Source organism: Centroberyx gerrardi, chromosome 22, assembly GCF_048128805.1.
Source record: "Centroberyx gerrardi isolate f3 chromosome 22, fCenGer3.hap1.cur.20231027, whole genome shotgun sequence".
Classification (NCBI taxonomy): domain Eukaryota; kingdom Metazoa; phylum Chordata; class Actinopteri; order Beryciformes; family Berycidae; genus Centroberyx; species Centroberyx gerrardi.
The window spans coordinates 9,959,266-9,977,506 of NC_136018.1; positions in this window are offsets into that span (position 1 = coordinate 9,959,266).

Sequence of the window (18,241 nt, forward strand, 5' to 3'; positions counted from 1 at the left end):
TTTTAGCATTCATTTGAATTGAAATCTATAATACCGTAATTGTTTTTATATTGTCCTTGTAATTAATTATAAATTATGACAGGGCAAATTCTACAGGCACTTTCTCTATTAATAATCTTGTGACACCGTTTCAAATTATTCATATCTGTCAGTTACTGTATGTACGCAAGGAATTAATTTATAGCACATATTTAGAGTGAATAATGTAAGAATCATTGGATACATTAAGGGAAAAAAAAGCAAATGAGAATAGTAGCCTAAGTAAGTAATTAACAGAGATATATACAAAAAACAGCATCAGTTACAGCACATTGTCAACGCATGCATTTAAATAGTTCTCAATTCGTTTCAAACAAACCAGCCTGGAAACTTTCATCTCAGAGAGAAAACACATGTCCCTTGTTTTCTGCTTTTACATTAACGTCCATGTTTTCTCCATTCCATTTAGACAGAGAGCTGGGATGCCCCAGTCCCGAGTGCAATGTCCCAGACCTTGGCCTGCTCTTTTATGTACACAGAAACTCCTCGCTGTGAAGGGGTCCCATAGTTAAGAATTCCACTTAGAGAGCACGTTGAACTGTGCCGCGATATGGGGAGATTCATGTTCTTGCCCTACGCTTTAGAGCTACTGCATGTAACTCTAAATGTTGCCCCAATACCCAGTTGGCTAAGTATAAGTACAATACACAATTCAGCTTCAGTCAAACACAGTATTTCAGACTTTTTTTTTGAGCCTACATTGAATCCATGCTAATAAATATATTTCTGTATACATTAGAAGCCTGTTGATATCAAATTTTTCGAAAGACTGCGCTCAACATTTAATTCCGGTTATTCTTATATTGCACTTGAGTGTGTGGTGTCAAGAAGATAAACTTTCTCAGATTCTGCTGCCATTGGGTCTAGAACCAAAATTGAATAAACAGATTAATAACAATAACGGTGAAAAGTGTTTACTAATCTGTGCATTCACATCTTATTTAATTTATATTCTGTTAACTATTCTTAATTGGTAATTGCCTATATTAAACATTTAAATACATTTTCTTGCAACTGCAAATATATTTTACATCATATTAGTAGGAGAGTAAGTTATGACATTGTTCTACAAATGTAACAATTTTATTTTCAGGATTTGCCCCATTCAGTGCCTTTGCCCTATAGAGATTATATTGCGGACTTTGTGGTTGTTTTAATAGCGGTGCTTTGTTTTGTCTGGTTTGCTCACTAGGATGTGGTTGTTGATGGTGTTGCCAGATACAGCAGGAAACACAACTTTGCATGATGATGGCAGCATTTTCCAAACACTGTTACCGTGTTTACAAGTGCCAGAGGGCGAAAAAGGACCTTTTATTTCCCTCCTGCTAATTGTTTGATTTCCTGTTGCCGCTGGAGAGCTCGGCATACTGTAGGGGAAGAGAGAAGGCCCAGGTTGGCACAGGAGCTCACACGCTCGCACTTCATTTGTCTCAAACACCGCGATGGCTCCAGGCTTGCCTCTCTCTGGAGCTTTGTAGAAATACCAAACAGTGACATCTGACGTTGTCTGTCTACATTTCCTTTTTTTTCATCATCTATTTTTTTCCTCCACGCTGAACCACCTCAAGCTGTTAAAAGCACCCTTGCAGCGACTGTCGTTGTTTGTTTTGCAGCCCTTACTTCACGTACCACTGATGTCTGCATAATGTTCATCATAGGTTCAAATCACTAAGACCGCCGAATGCTAAATCATAAATCTTGAGTTTTAAAGCGCAGGTTTCAGAAGGAAGGTCCCTACTCCAGGTTGGGGTTCTGTTATTGTGTCTATCTGGAACCTGTCATCGGTCGGTTTGCGTAGAGATATGACCCTCTCATCCCACACTGATCCGAGTCCTCGTTCCAGCAGGTGGTGGGCTTTAAAAGTTCTTGTTTGTAAGCTACCGTGGGAGAGATGACACATTTACGATGATCAGCGCAGGCCAAACAGACTGGATACAGACAGGCAGGGAAGAGTCCCCGCTCGTGGCATGCAGCGCGGTGCAGTGCATTGTGGGCTTCCTTCTGAGGGGCCATAACACCACATAGAGTGCTGGACTCACCTACCGCTGTTTAATCACCCAGGGCCATTCTCATGTAAATGTATGTTAATCAGGACACAAGGAGATTGTTTTAATCGGATTGCTGGTTTTTGTTTTGTTTTCCTTTGCCTTCAGAACTTGGGAATGCATCAGGAACAAAAAGTGCCGTTGTCAGGCGGCAGTAAGCCAGTAATTCCTCTTGCAGCTTTTTGACGTTAGCACAATCCCACCGACAGACAGATTCTCTGCGGGGACCTCCATGGTGATTGGGCCTCTGTGCGATTTCGCCCCTGAACCTGGGCGCTGTCTTTTTGAATTAACTTTAAGGGAGACTGCATAAAACCAATCAGTGGGCCACTAGCCCCCACTTTGGAATTGGAGGCCTGAAACGGGCTGCTCTCAGATAATAAAATAAAATAAAAAACAGTTTCAGGACCAAACTATGAGACAAGTTCAAAAGACAATTCAAGTTGCTATCTGGTGACAACACAGTGTAACTTCTGCTTGATGTCACTTCTCTGATAAGTTACTTCAGTGGAGCCACCTGTATTCTTTTGAACTACACTGTTAGTAAAGTGCAAAACCAAAACATATTCACAGAAACAAATATCAGTGATGAATTTAAAAGTTTACATTCCGCTTCTTAACCTGAAAGTACTTTTATTATACTGTACATCATATTTATATTGCCGCTCCAAACTGAAAACCAGAGTTAATATAAATAACAATGCATTACACTATCATAGTGATTGTGATGAGCAGAAAGACAGCGGCTGTCGAGTGACTGACTTGTGCCACATCGCCTTGGGTCTTGTGTGACGGATGCCCCTGCCAGTGCCAGTGCATTTCTGCCTGCCAGCAGGCCTTTAATCCCTCCTAATGGGGGTTGTCATCTCACCGCTAATTTAAATGCTCCAACCACGAAGCTCCCCCACCTGGCTAAGCTAATCCCAGTGCGAAGGGCCCCCTTCCCCACAGCTAGCCGCCTCGTTCTGGGGCCCAGGGGCCTGGGGGCCCCACCACCCTCCTACACAACAACAGCATCTTTCAATCATCTCTCCCTGATTGTATTAATCTTATCTGTGTTTAATTACATTTTTTAAGATTCTTGCTGTATGCCATCTTTGCACACTGTGGGGGCCGCAGAGGGCTCCTCATTTCAGATGCATTTTCATTTGGGCACAAATCCCCATCAAAGACTGCCAAAAAATTATAAGGGAGGCATTTTCCATGGTTGGGGGGGTTTATAAAGTTGATATCCGATGGCCTGAAGTTATGTGGTTTATTGTCCCAAATTAGATTATTTTGGACTATTTCAATTTTGGTACATTTTGACTTGATGGAAAACAAACTTATTGAAACCTCCTTCAGTTGTAGAACAAAATAGAAGTCCACTCCAATGTCAAAATTACAACTGTAAATACATCTTTCGCACTTTCAAAACGTACAAATAGGCTATATATTATATTTAACGGTCCGACTGCTTACATCAAGATCTTAGTCAATTTGACAATGAAGTCTCTGATCTCTCTCTGATCTTGTCATTCAGTGGCAGAGCCCTTTTATTTGTATTTGTACGACAGATTGAACCTTAAAAACAATCTTTTCCCTCTACACTGCACATGAAAGATGCCAGCTTTAAAGTTTCATGTTATTCAGGTGTGCAGCGCCTCATCAGAATTTCAGAACTCTGTCTTGTTGACAGGGAGCTGTGTGATTTTGTTTGTGTCAGTGTGGATTTACACATAAAACTGTACATAGGCGAAGAGGGGAATAGTTAAAGGAGAAGACAGAGTTATTTTTCTTTTTTGCGATGTTCTTTGATTTTGTTAACCCGAGGGTGGGGGGCGGGTGCGGAGGGTTGCTGCAGCAGGTGCATTTAATTAACCAGGGGCTAATTCTCGAGTGTTAGAATGACGTGTACGCAGACTTCATTTTGACATGTTGGGAAGACGCATATGGCTATGGTCCAGATGAACATGAACATGGTAACTAACAGGTGTTTTCGCATCTACATCGTCATGATTTACATCTCTGCCTAATGAAGCTGCTGTGGTTGAGAGTGATTGCGATTGCAATCAGAGATATGCTTTTTTTTTCATACAAGTAAACAATCAGCCATCTGGTCAGATGAAGAAGTGTCTTTGTTTGATTGCAAACTCTTTACTCTTTTTCTTGGCGCTGACATACTGTGGCACGAAACATCTTAGGGAAATTATAGTCAGAACCAATGCAGTATCTTGGGATAGAAATAACTGAATTTAAATGTCACTCTTCCATATATTACTCAACTGCAGTGAGTGTGCATCAGAGAAAAACAGTTGCTGTTTAATGGCTCACCCTACTGTATGAACACTTACAGTAGTCATTCACTGCTTATGTTGTGTCAATAAAAATGTGCCATAGCAAATCTGAAGGTGTTAGAGAGTGTGTACCAAAATATTTACATAGCCATGAAATCTTTCCTCAGCCCAGCATACTCATCTATAATGGTGTTATGGTGTGACACTAAGGCTTGTAGCAATCAGCGGGACCTTGTGTATCACTTTAATTTGGAATGGATGATGGCAGCAGGCACCCACAGAGCTTGTTGATGCTATTTTTCTGTGCATATTTCTGGGAGGGATCTGAAGTTGAATCGGCACGTTTCCATCCTCGGGTGTGAGTTAAATGCTGGTGTAAGTACTGCGAGACGTGGGCCCTGGAGGGCGTCTGTCTAGTGGCTCCCCCTGTACCTGGGATGGGGGGGTTCACTGCCTGACAGGGGGGAGTGAAGCTGATTATTAAAACATTAAAAAAAAAAGATTTGATGTTCAAAGGTGCTGCACCTGAAAAGAGGTGACGCCATGTGCAGATACATCACACAGGATTACATGCACGTTATTGTTAACGCTTCAAGTGGTGCTGTAAAATAAATGTGACGGCAAGCTCAGCTCATTTGAATAATTTCTGGAGTGCGAAGGCAGATATGGGTTTTGGGCAGAGGGGGTGGTGTTCCAAAAGGGACAAAGGAACGAGACTTAGCAGCACATGAAAATGATCGTTTGACTTCAAACGTCCCCGTTTAATCAGAGCAGAGAAACTTCTGATTTCATGCGCTCAAATTTATTTGATCTGTGTATGTCTCTTTTTATGTCGGCCGGTTGAATAATCAAACATAAAATAAACAAACCATCTCAAAACATTGATTCACCGTAATATCCCTCCAACTTACTAAGGCCGAGAATCCCCGGTTAATGAGGAAAATTAACATATGACATTTTCTTGTTGTCGTTATTCCTGCAGTCTAGAAAGTTACCTCAGACTAGAACTAGTGTAATTTTCACAGCGCCATTGTGGCCATCGCAGATCAGATCGCTTCTTCAGTCAGACTGTCGCTCCTGAACCTCCATTACCACCCATTCAGCCCAAGCGCTGGAAGAGGAGCCCTGATCCATGTGACACTGGAAGAGGAGCCCTGTAATGACCCCCTTCAACAAAGCATCACTGATAAAAGGATTAACTAATTAAATTAACAGAGTAAAGTACTTTATAACTGTTAATTATGTGGTTCCCTTGGCTGCTCTGGGCCACTAGCACCCTTTGTTTGGAAGCTGCTTGTCTGTCCTAATTGACCTCTGGGGAGCTTTTGGTGTGTGTGTGTGTGTGTGTGTTGGGGGGGGGGTGCACAATCCAACAGCAAGTATAAACAAACTGACAATTCACTTTGGTGTAGAGTGACACTTTGTGGAACTAGGGGACACAAGCCTAAATGACCTTCAATGTGCCACCAGAGAATAGTGCCTCTCTGGATCGGGCTCCTCGGAGGCCCTGTCCCTCTCTGTGGAGGGGGCCAGAGTGGAGACAGGACATAAACTATCCTTTGTATTGGGAGGGCACTCAGAATTGAAACCTATTGATGCTTTTGAGATATATATATATATAGAGGAAAAAAGTCTATGTATTGGGTATGCCAGGCTCCAAAGGCCTCTGTTTTCTGATCCTACCAGAGCAAACTTTGAATCATACAATAATGTACAGTAAAGTATGTGTATGACTGTGTGAGCATGTGCATGTGTGTGCATCAGTGCACACCATTTATTGAATTTGGTACTTGCAATCCTATGGCACTGTGCAATATAGCACTTACTAAACTATGGATGGTTTGTTTTGTGTGCATGCCCCATCCTTTAACCTTTTCATAACATCAGAAGGAGGGAGAAAGGGAGACTCTTTCATCCCAGACAGTGTCCCTTCCAACGCGTGGCCAATCACATTATTAATCGCCATGGCTGCAGTGAATAGGCTGATATATGTGACCTGGTCTTCCATCCATCCCCTTTTGAGCCAGCTCCATCTTTTCCCAGTCATTCTTTTAACCCCTTCTCTTCTACCAATGGGCCCGGCCACCAAAATCCTAATGACGTCCTTGACAAGTGATCCATCAGTTGGCAATTACAACATCTGTCGCCATGACAAAGCTGGCCACAAAGATGGCTCAGGCACTCTCTTTTGGGGCAGCTCTTCCTCCCCCTCGATTATGTCTGGGTTTTGGGGGATGCAGAGTTGGTGGGGTCGGGTGGGAGGGGGGTTAGCCACTTTGTGCGGTAAAAAGGGGCCGCCCCACAACACAGACAGACATGTTGACAGCAAACACAAACATAGCAAAACAAATGGTTCACGCCTACCTCTTTAGATTTCCATTCAAATGCACTCCACAACTCTGTGAAAGTGCTCTATCTTCTATAGAGGGAAGAACCTACCAGCTGCCATCGTCTCTCCTCACTATAAAGAGGACCTTTCACTTGGGAACAATGAGAGGGCTTCTCTTTTCTCTTGGCCCAGAGTCTCTGCTGCACCATGTTTAATTTCAATAGCCATAGATCAATGCAGAACAACACTCCAGAAGTGATGGCTCATCTGAATCGGCCAACAAGATTTTTGTTAACGTCGGTAAACATGCATTCTCTTTGACATAGTGATGCAGCAATAACCTACTATTGTAGTTGTAACATATTTAACCAGCAGGCATCACATCGCTAACATCTACAGACTTCTCAAAAGCTCCCTAATCTGTGAAGGTGTGTTTGAGAGGAATAAATCCTGTTTCAGGTGGATACATTTGCAGATGATGCTTTTCATGCTGTCTTTTCTGTGGCTCAGTGGGAGGAAGGTGTGGGACTTTGCCTTCCTTTTCTCTCGCCCCTTTAAGTGGAGCACCGGATAGATGGCATGACATCACGGGCCAAGCCGGCAGCACAATGCAAAGGTCATGCGGCCCATTGATCTAGGGGGCCCCTGATAGAAACCCCCTGTATTATGGGCCCGCGCACGCGGGGTCTTACACACACTGAGCCATAGAAACAGACCACAAATGGAGCCTTGTTGTCTCCCCATTCAGGGCCTGCAATCAGCGGATTTACACTTTGATGTGGAGCTGAGGAATAAAGCCCTTTGGAGCACTGACCTTTATCGACTGACGGATTAAAATCCATAGCCCTCTCTCTCTCACTCCCCAAACTACATATCTAAGTTACAGTCCAGCTAGCTTGCCACTGAAGCCAAGCATTTCTAAAGCCAGTCCTTTTTGCCTTTATTCTCTTTTCTGCTCTCGCCCCGACTTTTGTGTCTGGCTGCTAACGTGGAACAAGATTTTTTCCTTGTCAGGAAACGACTGGTTGAAGATTGGTGGCCATGGTTTGGTTTTATTCAGAGATTGGAGAACAAATCAGAGAAGTAACAATCTCAGCCACAGCTGCTCTACTGCCTCACTTATTGTCAATGCTCTTTCAATGACCATCCTGCACAACAAATGCATACAGGTCACTGCAGGGAGAGTATGTCAATAACGTTAGAAAAACACATTTCTAGTGATGGAGGAGAAGAAACAATTTATAGACTGTGGTCATCCACACAAATACAGTGTTTTCGCAGCAGTGTTCCAGTCTCTTTTTGGCTAACATCTGTGCCTTACAGAAGTAATGGGCCTTAAGGCACTATGTATAGAACAGCTTCTATTATACTCACAAAGACCAAACACAATCAAAAAGCTTCCATTCTAATGCCTGGCTTCTCCATCTATTGCTTTTTAAACCCTCCCTGATGCCTACTCGGACATTTCTCTGTCTGTTCTGTTCCCAGTGGTGCCAGCTTGAACCAAACCGACAGAAGCAAAATTTGTCTCTCCTTGGTCCACTACCAGTAAGGCCAACTGGTTTTGATAGCCCCATTCTGCTTTGTCAGAAACATGCCAAAGCCTGCTGTAATCCGCTAAAGAACACTTAACAACCAAGTAATGTCACGGTACACCAGCGGTCGGTATGCTGTGACACACTTTAAAAATCTTGCAGCCATATCCACTTAATTCAGCTAGTGCTTTAGGAAGGCCCACCTGAGAATTGTGAGGCTGCCTGCAGAGAGTCAACCATCAGCATTAGAGAGCATTACCACCATGCAACAAAAAAACACTCAGGCTATTTCCCACTAGAAAATGCTAGCCTACAAGCTTTTCCCAGAGCTCTTCTGAGTGCAATGAGAATTCGAGTCTCTATTTACTGCTGATGTTACAGGCCCACAACGCCAATTTGACCCTTAATACGCAAGTTGTATTCAAGCAATTACTGTTCTGTTACTGTGAGCCTTTGTTAGAGAGTCATTAATGTGTTAGCAAAACAATCATGGTTTAAGCACCCTAACTGTGGGTTTAAAAGGTTTAAGGCTGTGTAGAGCGTCCTTTGTTTTCAGCTCAGAAAGTAAAAGGTCTCAGAGCAAAACAATTACATCACACCGCAACAAGGTCTTGAGTGTACAACAATGACAAGAGAATTGTGCCTTCAGGCAGAAAACACTTTACACGCTGGAGATGTAGGGTGTGGGGATATTTTCTGGTTGATGAGCATAAGGTACATGGCCCATTCAGACAAATGGGGAGAAACAACAAGGTACACTGAGAGAAAAGGCTGAAAAAAAAAAACAGTTCCATGAAATATTAATGGGGTATATTTACTGACAAGCAACTACTATAACCACCAACACTCTTTGGGGACCTCAGAGAGAGAGAGAGCTTAGGCTTGACTGACAACCACTAGGTGCAGAGGTACATGCACATGATCTGCACACACACACACGTACGTACACACACGGAAACACACACTTGTGAAATTATGACTGGACGGGAGCAAGGGCAACCCCTCTCATACCTCCAGAGGACACTGAGAGCCTTCTCTCGGTGTATTCTGAGAATGCCAGAGACATGTGTGTGCATAGTTGTGTACATGCACATTTTCTCCATACTGTTTATTTTCATTTTTTTTCCGTTTTTCTCTGTGCTGTGAACACACCTCCTCAATTAAAACCAAGATCATTAGTTCTTCAGTTAACAAGGTATGAGGGAATTATGTAAGACACAAGATACAATTCTCTCTATTGCTCTCTCTATTGCTTTCTCTATTGCTCTCTCTCTCTCTCTCTCTCTCTCTGTCTCTCTCTCACTCACACACACACACGTGCACACACACACACACACTTCCCCCTTTTCCCTTAACCCTCTCCTTGCTTTTTCTCTCTCGTCCTGCCTTTTCTTCTCCTAGAATTTGCTCTATCCCAGAATTGCCAAACTTTGCTTACCTAATTTCTGCAGCATATTTCTTTGCCACAGGAGGTGGTTATGACAAATTAGAAGTCTACAAATGTTCTGATGGTGTAAAGGCTCCAGCTGTCACCAGGGAGATGGTGATCAGGTTTCCAAGCTGCATGGTCTCTTGGCGCCACAAAGAGTTCCATATGGTCATCCAAATGCTGCACCTAAATCTGCTCCCAATCTCCACCCCGGAGCTGAGCACTTCCACCGAATTAGTCACAAGGCTTCTGAGCATATGAGGAACAACACAACAAAATCATATGTCCTTTATGGCAAAAACATGGAAAAAAAACCTCAGTTAAAGTAGTGAACGAAAAAGAAAATGTATTGTTTTCATGTTTAGTTAAATATATTATTCACATTTGTTGCAACTCAAAGTTACCATCTTTGCATACATCTAAGAAATTATAATGTGGTAATCTCTAGTCTATAAATTGTGATCTGTAGTGGCGAGGAGTCTTAGAGTTTGTCATCTGCTACTGCATGTAAGTCTCTTATTCTGGGTGTTTGCATGGGGAAGGAGGGTGGCTGTATTTGCTGGCATGTCTCACTTTCAGCACATTGGATAATAATGGATGAGGTGGGGTAATTATGGATCCCATTGAAGCCCACAGCACCGTCCGGCCCTCCATGGTCTGTTGTCAGGGATTAGGGCTACCTGCAACACCACACACACACACACGCACACACACACACACACACACCCACACACACATTCCGTAGCTACTAGGCACTCACTAATGCTACCATGTCAATGCTGAGCCAGATACTGTAACATTACAAAAGGCATTCATGCAGCACACAATGGTTATTTAGTTTATTTCTCATTTATTTCTCAAGAAATGTTTCACAAGCTGAAGTTATTCAAGTAACATTACACCAAATGCCAAATTCATAATAAACACTCAAATAAATCTTGTCCAAAAAGAATAAAAACAAAATCCAGTCGAAGAGGTGAAGAGTTGAAACTCTTCAATTTCAAGTCCAGTGGATTTTGTTTTTATTTCTTTTGGACATCTTACTAGCTGGACGACTGAAATGAATCTACACAGATACTCTAAACTAAATCAAATAACCCCTCTACTTGATATTCGAATGAGAGTTCCTGTGGATGCAGAGAATTATTAGATTAATAAAAAAAAAAAAAGGCTAACAGCTAACAAAAATCAAGTCGACTTGTGGTTCATTCTCTGCACCGATCCTGTCAACCTGCTTTGACAAAACATCTCCCATATAGCCTCATGCTTCTCATGGCCGACCAGTGAAGAGCAGGGGATTGGTGATCTATAATTAACCAGTGGGTCGGTGTTGATGTCATTGACACAGCGTGGAGGTAGAAGGTGGCAGTGCCAAGGCACCTGTTGTTGTGGAGTGTGGCATCTGATATCATTACCCACCCAGCCGGAGCGCCAATGTCCCCGCTGGGTCGCGAACTGTCCAAGCCACCAACTACGCTCACCTTTCACACACACACACACACACACACACACACACGCACACATACACACACATCCACGGTCATCATGTCCTCCTTTACATAACTGACTCTGATGGCCCTAACACCTAGGGGGCAGAGATCCATAGAGAGTTCCAATTATTGTTAATGATATTTTGATGATAGCTGGTTAACTTATGCAATGGTCACAATAAACACAGCAGTACAAATCTTTAAGGGAGACATCTTAAGTATCTACAACAGGGTTTAAGCTCAAAGGCTTTAAGGCAAACACTCTTAACTCGCCATGTTCTGTGGGAAAAGTGAGTTTCATCAATAAATCCAGCCTGGGACCTTTGGCGCATGTCATCCCCCTCTCTCTTCCCTCTTTCCTCTCTCTCTCTCTCTCTCAACTGTCCAAAAAAGCAGAAATGCCATAAAAAATATTAAGAAATGATGCTGCTGCTGATGTGATGATCTGGCAGCTCCTGAGTTCAGGGAGACAAAACGTTGGATAGAGCAGGACTGCGGGACAGTAGTATGAAATATGAATAGAACATTTACAGTGAGACAATGTGACCGTTCCGGGTTAATGCCATTTATTAGTGTAGCAGCTTTCCCAAGCAGATCAGAATGCCTAAGCCTTGGGCACTGACAGGGATTTCACAGCCCAAACTGATTTGCTGGCTGGCAGGGTTCACACATACACACACGCACAAGTGGGAGCACGAATGCATGGACGCTTGCGCACACGCACACACACACACACATACACACACACATACACATGCCTACACAGCATCTACTAAGAGCTGTGAAGGTAGTCCTCAAGTGTAGTTGGATGTGATACTGCAGCTAAGTGAAGGATAGGATAATACAATCATGTCAGTCTAGTGAGATCATGAGGTGATGATGGGAGGTGAGTGTTAAACTTATGTGTGGAAATACTGTTGCCTTTGTAGTAGCCTATTACAGAATCTGGATCTTTCATAAATATTCATAGTATTCCATTTTGGATGTTTGATATTTCAAGATTTCATTAGATTTATCAAGTTGAAATTAAATTGTTTCAACTCAGCAGTTGATATCGCCGACACTGCTGTGATTAGCAATGTGTTGGCAAATAAGAATCACGTCTTACTAATTTCACATTTTTACTCGTTAATGAATCATTATTTTCTATGCATCAATAAATAAACTGATATATTTACCAAAAGATTTGATGTTAGACATATTTTTTCATTTCAATAACCCAAACCCCTGGGCAAACAAATCCCATAATGTAATGTGATTTTTTATGAATCGGTATCTCCCCAGATATGCAATAAAAGCACAGCAGTGCTCTACATTATTGATTCAGTTTCATAACAACCCAGAGTGTCTTTATTCACTCCAATTGGTGGAGAAGGAATCAAACACACTTGTTTAAAAAATCATTGCACCAATTAGTGAAGTTGGAGCTTCTCCCTTTACCTCTAATAAGTCCTGAGGGATCAGATTTATAATGAGAACAGCATTTTGTTCACAGTGGCGGTGGCTTATTGCTAATTTGAAATCATTTACTATATTACTGTACATTCAGGAGGCACATCGCATAGCTAATCCTCAAGCATGTACATAGACACTCTTACAGGTATGTGCACACACACATACACACACACACAGACATTCACAAACAGACAAACGCACATTCGCTGCAGCAAAGCCCATGTTTCTCGCTGGGTCAAACCGCTATGTTTAATCATTAATGCTACTTTTTTTCCCAACTACCACATCCACTACTGGAAGGTCATTGGTTTTCTGTCAGGAATCTGTCTACGTAAACAAAAACTTCATGATTGTGTGTCGACAGCTTGGGTTCTCAGGTCTGGCTTATTGTGGAAGAAGCACTTGAATGTATTGACATGAATGCCTGTGTCAGATCAAAAGTACTGATGACTTTAACAGCGAGACTATATTCCTACCAGAGAAAAACATTTGCGTGCAACTTCTGCAAACTTTTCAAGATTGCCTCTGAAACGGCCCCAATAGTCCGTCTCTCTTGGTCATTATTTGGTGCAGTACTTGCGGTGTTTCTTCGGGGACCTGGTTGCTTGTTCCTTAATGTCCCTCAGAGTTGAAGCCTGAAGTCTTCTGGGACTGCTCTCCTTGGTCAAAGGCTAAAGCATGTCATTGCCTGACAAGGTTTTGAGGGATTTGAGCGAATTTTCTTGCAATAATGGAAATATCCAAGACCCCCTGAGACAAACAGACAGGGGACTGGGGCCCGGGGAAATATCTTAATCTGCTTTCAGCTATCACATTGACCCTTTGGTTGAAATTGGCACGGTCCCATGCCCTTAGTGAGAACAACATGTGCGTGTACGCCCAGCGCACACATACGCACGCACAGTACAGTACATCTGGATTGTGTTGCAGTGACCATAGGCCCCTGAGTGTGCAGCCCCAGTGGCAGTGCGTGGGTGAGAGCCAGGGTCCAGCGCACCATGGTGAGGGCTCTCCATCACTCTGCCTCCTGGCTTGACAGGCCCTGGCTCTGGGGCCCGTCAAGGTCTTGCTGAGCGCACTCAAACTGTGCGCTGCTGAGGAAGGGATTCTGTATCCGTCTAATGGATTACTCACCCACATCACCTGTCTGAGTGGATTCTCCTGACCGACAGACACTCACTGCGTGCAGGCATGTACTCACGCACGCACACACACGCACACACACGTGCACACATACAGAATACCTACAGGAAAGCTGCAAGCCTGCATCCTTCTAAAAACATTCCTCTAGCCAATCAACATCCCCATTAAGCGCAAACCAAGCAGTCATTATAATGTAGTTTAATATATCAATCATATATCAATTTTGTTTTGTTAAGGTTTAAGTTCAGGCTGCAAAAAACAGGCATTCCTCATTGTGTCAGAATGAAAACAGTACACTCAGCATGCCTGAAGTGTCAGCCTTTCTTCTGACCGGATGGCTTGTAAAGACATTTTCTCTTCCATCTAAAAAGGTCACATCTATGCCTCCGTCATTTACTCTTAATTCGGACAGAGAGAGGCTGGTGTCATGCTGCTGGACACCTGCGGACCCCGGTCAGGGCCCCGGCCCTAATCAGCCTAATACATATGTGTCACATCCAATGACCCATTGGCTCTGTTCATAATAAAGGTCACTCGATGAGAGATACTCTGTCCCCCCAGGTCTCAGTTAATGGGGAGCTAGCTTCCATAACCAAGTGCGCACTAGTAACTGGGATACTCTAGCCTGTGTGTGAAACCATCAGACAGATATCCTTTAGATTAGGCATTATTATTATAATAATGTTATTTTATTATTATTATATTATAAGTCCATATAGATTTACATACTTTTTTTTTGGCAACCTTCAACTCGCCACTCACATTCTCACATTTCTGACGCATTTGGACAATTATTTGATAGGGCAAAAGGGCAATCTCTTCTTGCAAAAAGTATTTCTTCCACTTCTCCTTAGCTTTTGTTTCTTTACCTTGCACTAGAATACTTGGGAGAAACATTTGATGGATTTATTGTCAGGGTGCTGTGGCATTGATCCTCACACCCTTTACTTTTTAGTGCTCATAATGAACCAGGAATTTAAGCTCGTTCTACTGTTGTTCTCAGTGTAAGTCACTCTGGACAAGCCCAAAATGTAAAGTGTACATGTAATAGAAATATACTAAAATTTTCTTTATTTCTCCCATACATTATTCACTGAGAAGATGATTTAGGTGTGCAAAAGCCCCCTTATTCGAGGTGGAAAGTATCCCTTTTCCACTCAGACACATACTGTAGGTCATTTTCAGTAAAAGGTGAAATGCTGTTCCCAGTAAATAATGGTTTGAGAGGTCAGTTATTGATCCGCTGCTGAAGAGGACCTTAGGGGCATGTTAAGAAGGGCTATTGTTGCTTGTCAATGATCCCTTTATGGCTGTGGACTTGGCAGGACTGCTGCTATAAATCAAGGTTAAACTAGTCCTCTAATAGCTAATCGATGAGAATCAATAGACATTATCATGTGATTATATTGTAGTTGAGTAAGTCATTAGTCAAAACGTAAATAGTCTCTCTAATACAGTTCTCTAGCTAGAAGAGAGAGAGATGTGGATTCTTTGTGTGGATGAAGCGTTTTTGCAGAATCTGTTCTCTAGTAAGTTCATAGCTATTTCTATTCTTAATGTCTTGCCAGACATAGCCTAAGTCATGTACAATTGTAAAATGGCAAGGTCTTCCATTAGTTTAACTGAGGAGGTTGCTCAGATTTGAGAGAACATTGCAGAAGTTATATTGAGATAACCTTTACACAAGAACAGATATTTCACTTGTGTTAAGATTACCCTGAGTGTAACCTACTTGTTATTTGGCTCTAAGCCTCCTCTATCAATGTGCTTCTACCTATTTGAAAGCAGCATCAGTCAAAAGTGTCTGCTATGCAACTAAATGGGGCACAGGGACATATCTATCTAACTATAACCTTTGCAGCGCTGATATTTATGATAAAGACCATTAGGCATTTGTGAGTTGCTTGCGCAAGGGCTTTAAGGCTAACAACAATCGTGAAGCGAACCGCTATCCAGGGCTTTACATGTATGTCTGTGTCATCCGTCTGGGATACAGCACAGCTCCGGCTGGAAATGTCGAGTGAATTTCTAAGAGGTAAGGACACAAACTTTAAAATCTCTCTCCTGAAACCACAAAGGATGATATGAACAGTACATGCAAATTGGTTTGATTGCTTGTCTTTCTCTTTCTCTTTCTCTTTCTCTTTCTCTTTCCCTTTCTCTTTCTTTTTCTCTTTTTCTTTCTCTTTCTCTTTCTCTTTCTCTTTGGCAGGGCAGACGAGTTAAGAAATTACAGAACTTAACTTTGATGCCAGCTGCTCTGCTCCACTCATTACAGGGTGCACAGTGACTAGACAGCTCTGTGCTCACCTTGCTGCCCTGAAGGACATTCTGTAAGACATCTGCAAGTAGCCCAGCTATGGAGAGAGAGAGAGAGAGAGAGAGAGAGAGAGAGAGAGAGAGAGAGAGAGAGAGAGAGAGAGAGAGAGAGAGAGAGAGAGAGAGAGAGAGAGAGAGAGAGAGAGAGAGAGAGAGAGAGAGAGAGAGAGAGAGAGAGAGAGAGAGAGCAGCACATCTGAAATGTCTCCAACACAGATATTATAAACATGTTATCTGACAGACAACGAAGAGACAGGCAGGTCTAAGTTGGAGTCAGGTGATGAGCACTTCCCTGAGTTTAGTTTCAAAATGCACTGGAGTGAGAACAGTGTGTGGGTAACGGTGCCAAACTGCACTGATAGGAAGTTATAGCCCAGCTGTTTTCATTGCTTATCGTATCTGCCCATTTTATCTCAGTCATATTTTATTTCATGGGTTTCTGCTCCCTTGGCTAAACCTAGTAATTAATGCTGTGCTAAACTGTGTAGCATGCTTAATTCTACAATAAATCAGTTGATGAGCTTTTAATTAATTTTAAAAGTAAATTCAAATAACTGAATGTACATAATCTATATTATTAATGATTTCTTTCAGTAGTGAAACTACACAGCATCAAGTTCAACTAAAATGGAGTGTTATAGGTTTTGTATCTATCTTGAGGACAATTTTCTCAGGGCTAATGTGCAAAAATGTAAACTATGGACCCAATGAAATCAAAAATGTCCTATCAATTACATCATAACAGCAGCAGGAAGCCCCGTCTTTTATTTTGCATATTCATATGATTACTCTTCCAAAGGACAAATACATTAACGTCAAAATCATTGTCCTTTGATTCCAGATGATAAAAGGCTATTTCATTTCATTCTTGCGCCTTTCTAGTCCAACCTAGACACTCTGATTTGGTGAAATGTAATTCTAATTTATCATTTTTCTGCCCGAGGCAAAACTCTCTCAAGCCTGGGGCTGTTTGAAAAGCAGTTGGACACAAAGACGGACCCTGGGAACTTTGCCCATGTAGTCAATCAGTCAGACACCCCAGAGTGCCCAGGCCCGAACAGCTTGTTTTTTCTTCACGGATATCAAACAACTTCTCTTCTCCCGTTAGATAATAAAAACATGTAAATAGGAGTGAGTTCTTTCTGTCTTTTTCCTTGAGATGGTCGGTGGATCCGCGGCGTCTCTGTGGTCAGGGGCTGGGCAGCGTAGCGGACTTCAAAGGCCAGAGGAGGTCTGTGACAGTGAATGCAGCTGGTGTCTGTGTCTCAGTGCTGGACGGAGCTACAGGCAGGGCCTCAGCTGCCCCACAATAAAGACACACAGGGGAAGGCAGAGCCCGGGAAAAAGGGGTCCGCAATTCTGTCCCTGACACAGCACATCAAAGGCTAGACAAATACACACTCAGACATACACAGACACACACACACACACAAACACACACACTCATGAGCACACATGCAAACATCAACGCACACAAACCCCCTGAATAATGATCGCTTTCACCATAATTTCACACCATTTTTTAGGACAATCCCTGAAATCTTGCTGACTTTTTTGGTTCCTTCTTCTAATCCTTGGAAGTAACATTGCCTCTATATGAATATTCTCATATACTTATAGTACAGTGGATCTCAAAGTGGGGTTTGGGGACCCCCAGGGGTCCTCGAGGGATTTCCAGGGGTTCGCCAACAAAATGAAGAAGAGTTTAGTTTAATTCACTGGAAATTATCCCAATTAGAGACATTTTTAATTACAGGTTTCACTCTCACCACTGTTGTCTCCTCACATATTGTACAAAATAGACAGTTATACAATTCAATACTAAATCAACAACAATCTTCCCATATGAAGGTCCCTCGAACAAAATCTTATCAAATAGGGGTCTGTGGACTTGTGTATATCTATTTGGGATTCCTTGACCTGAAAATGATTGAGTTTACTCAATCTCCTGCTTTAAAAAGCAATCACACACAACATACTATACAGATTGTTGTTACTTTGCAGCAATACAATGGCATTGTATTTTCCATGCAGACGTAGTGGGGCAGAAGGAGGAGAGGAGAGAATCTGAAGGACAAAGAGTGAAATCCTGATGGCATGCTGCGGACAGCCTCATGCCTAATGTGGTTCTGACTTCACAGTGGGATTCGCTGCCTATGCTGTTGACAGTTTTTCCTTTTC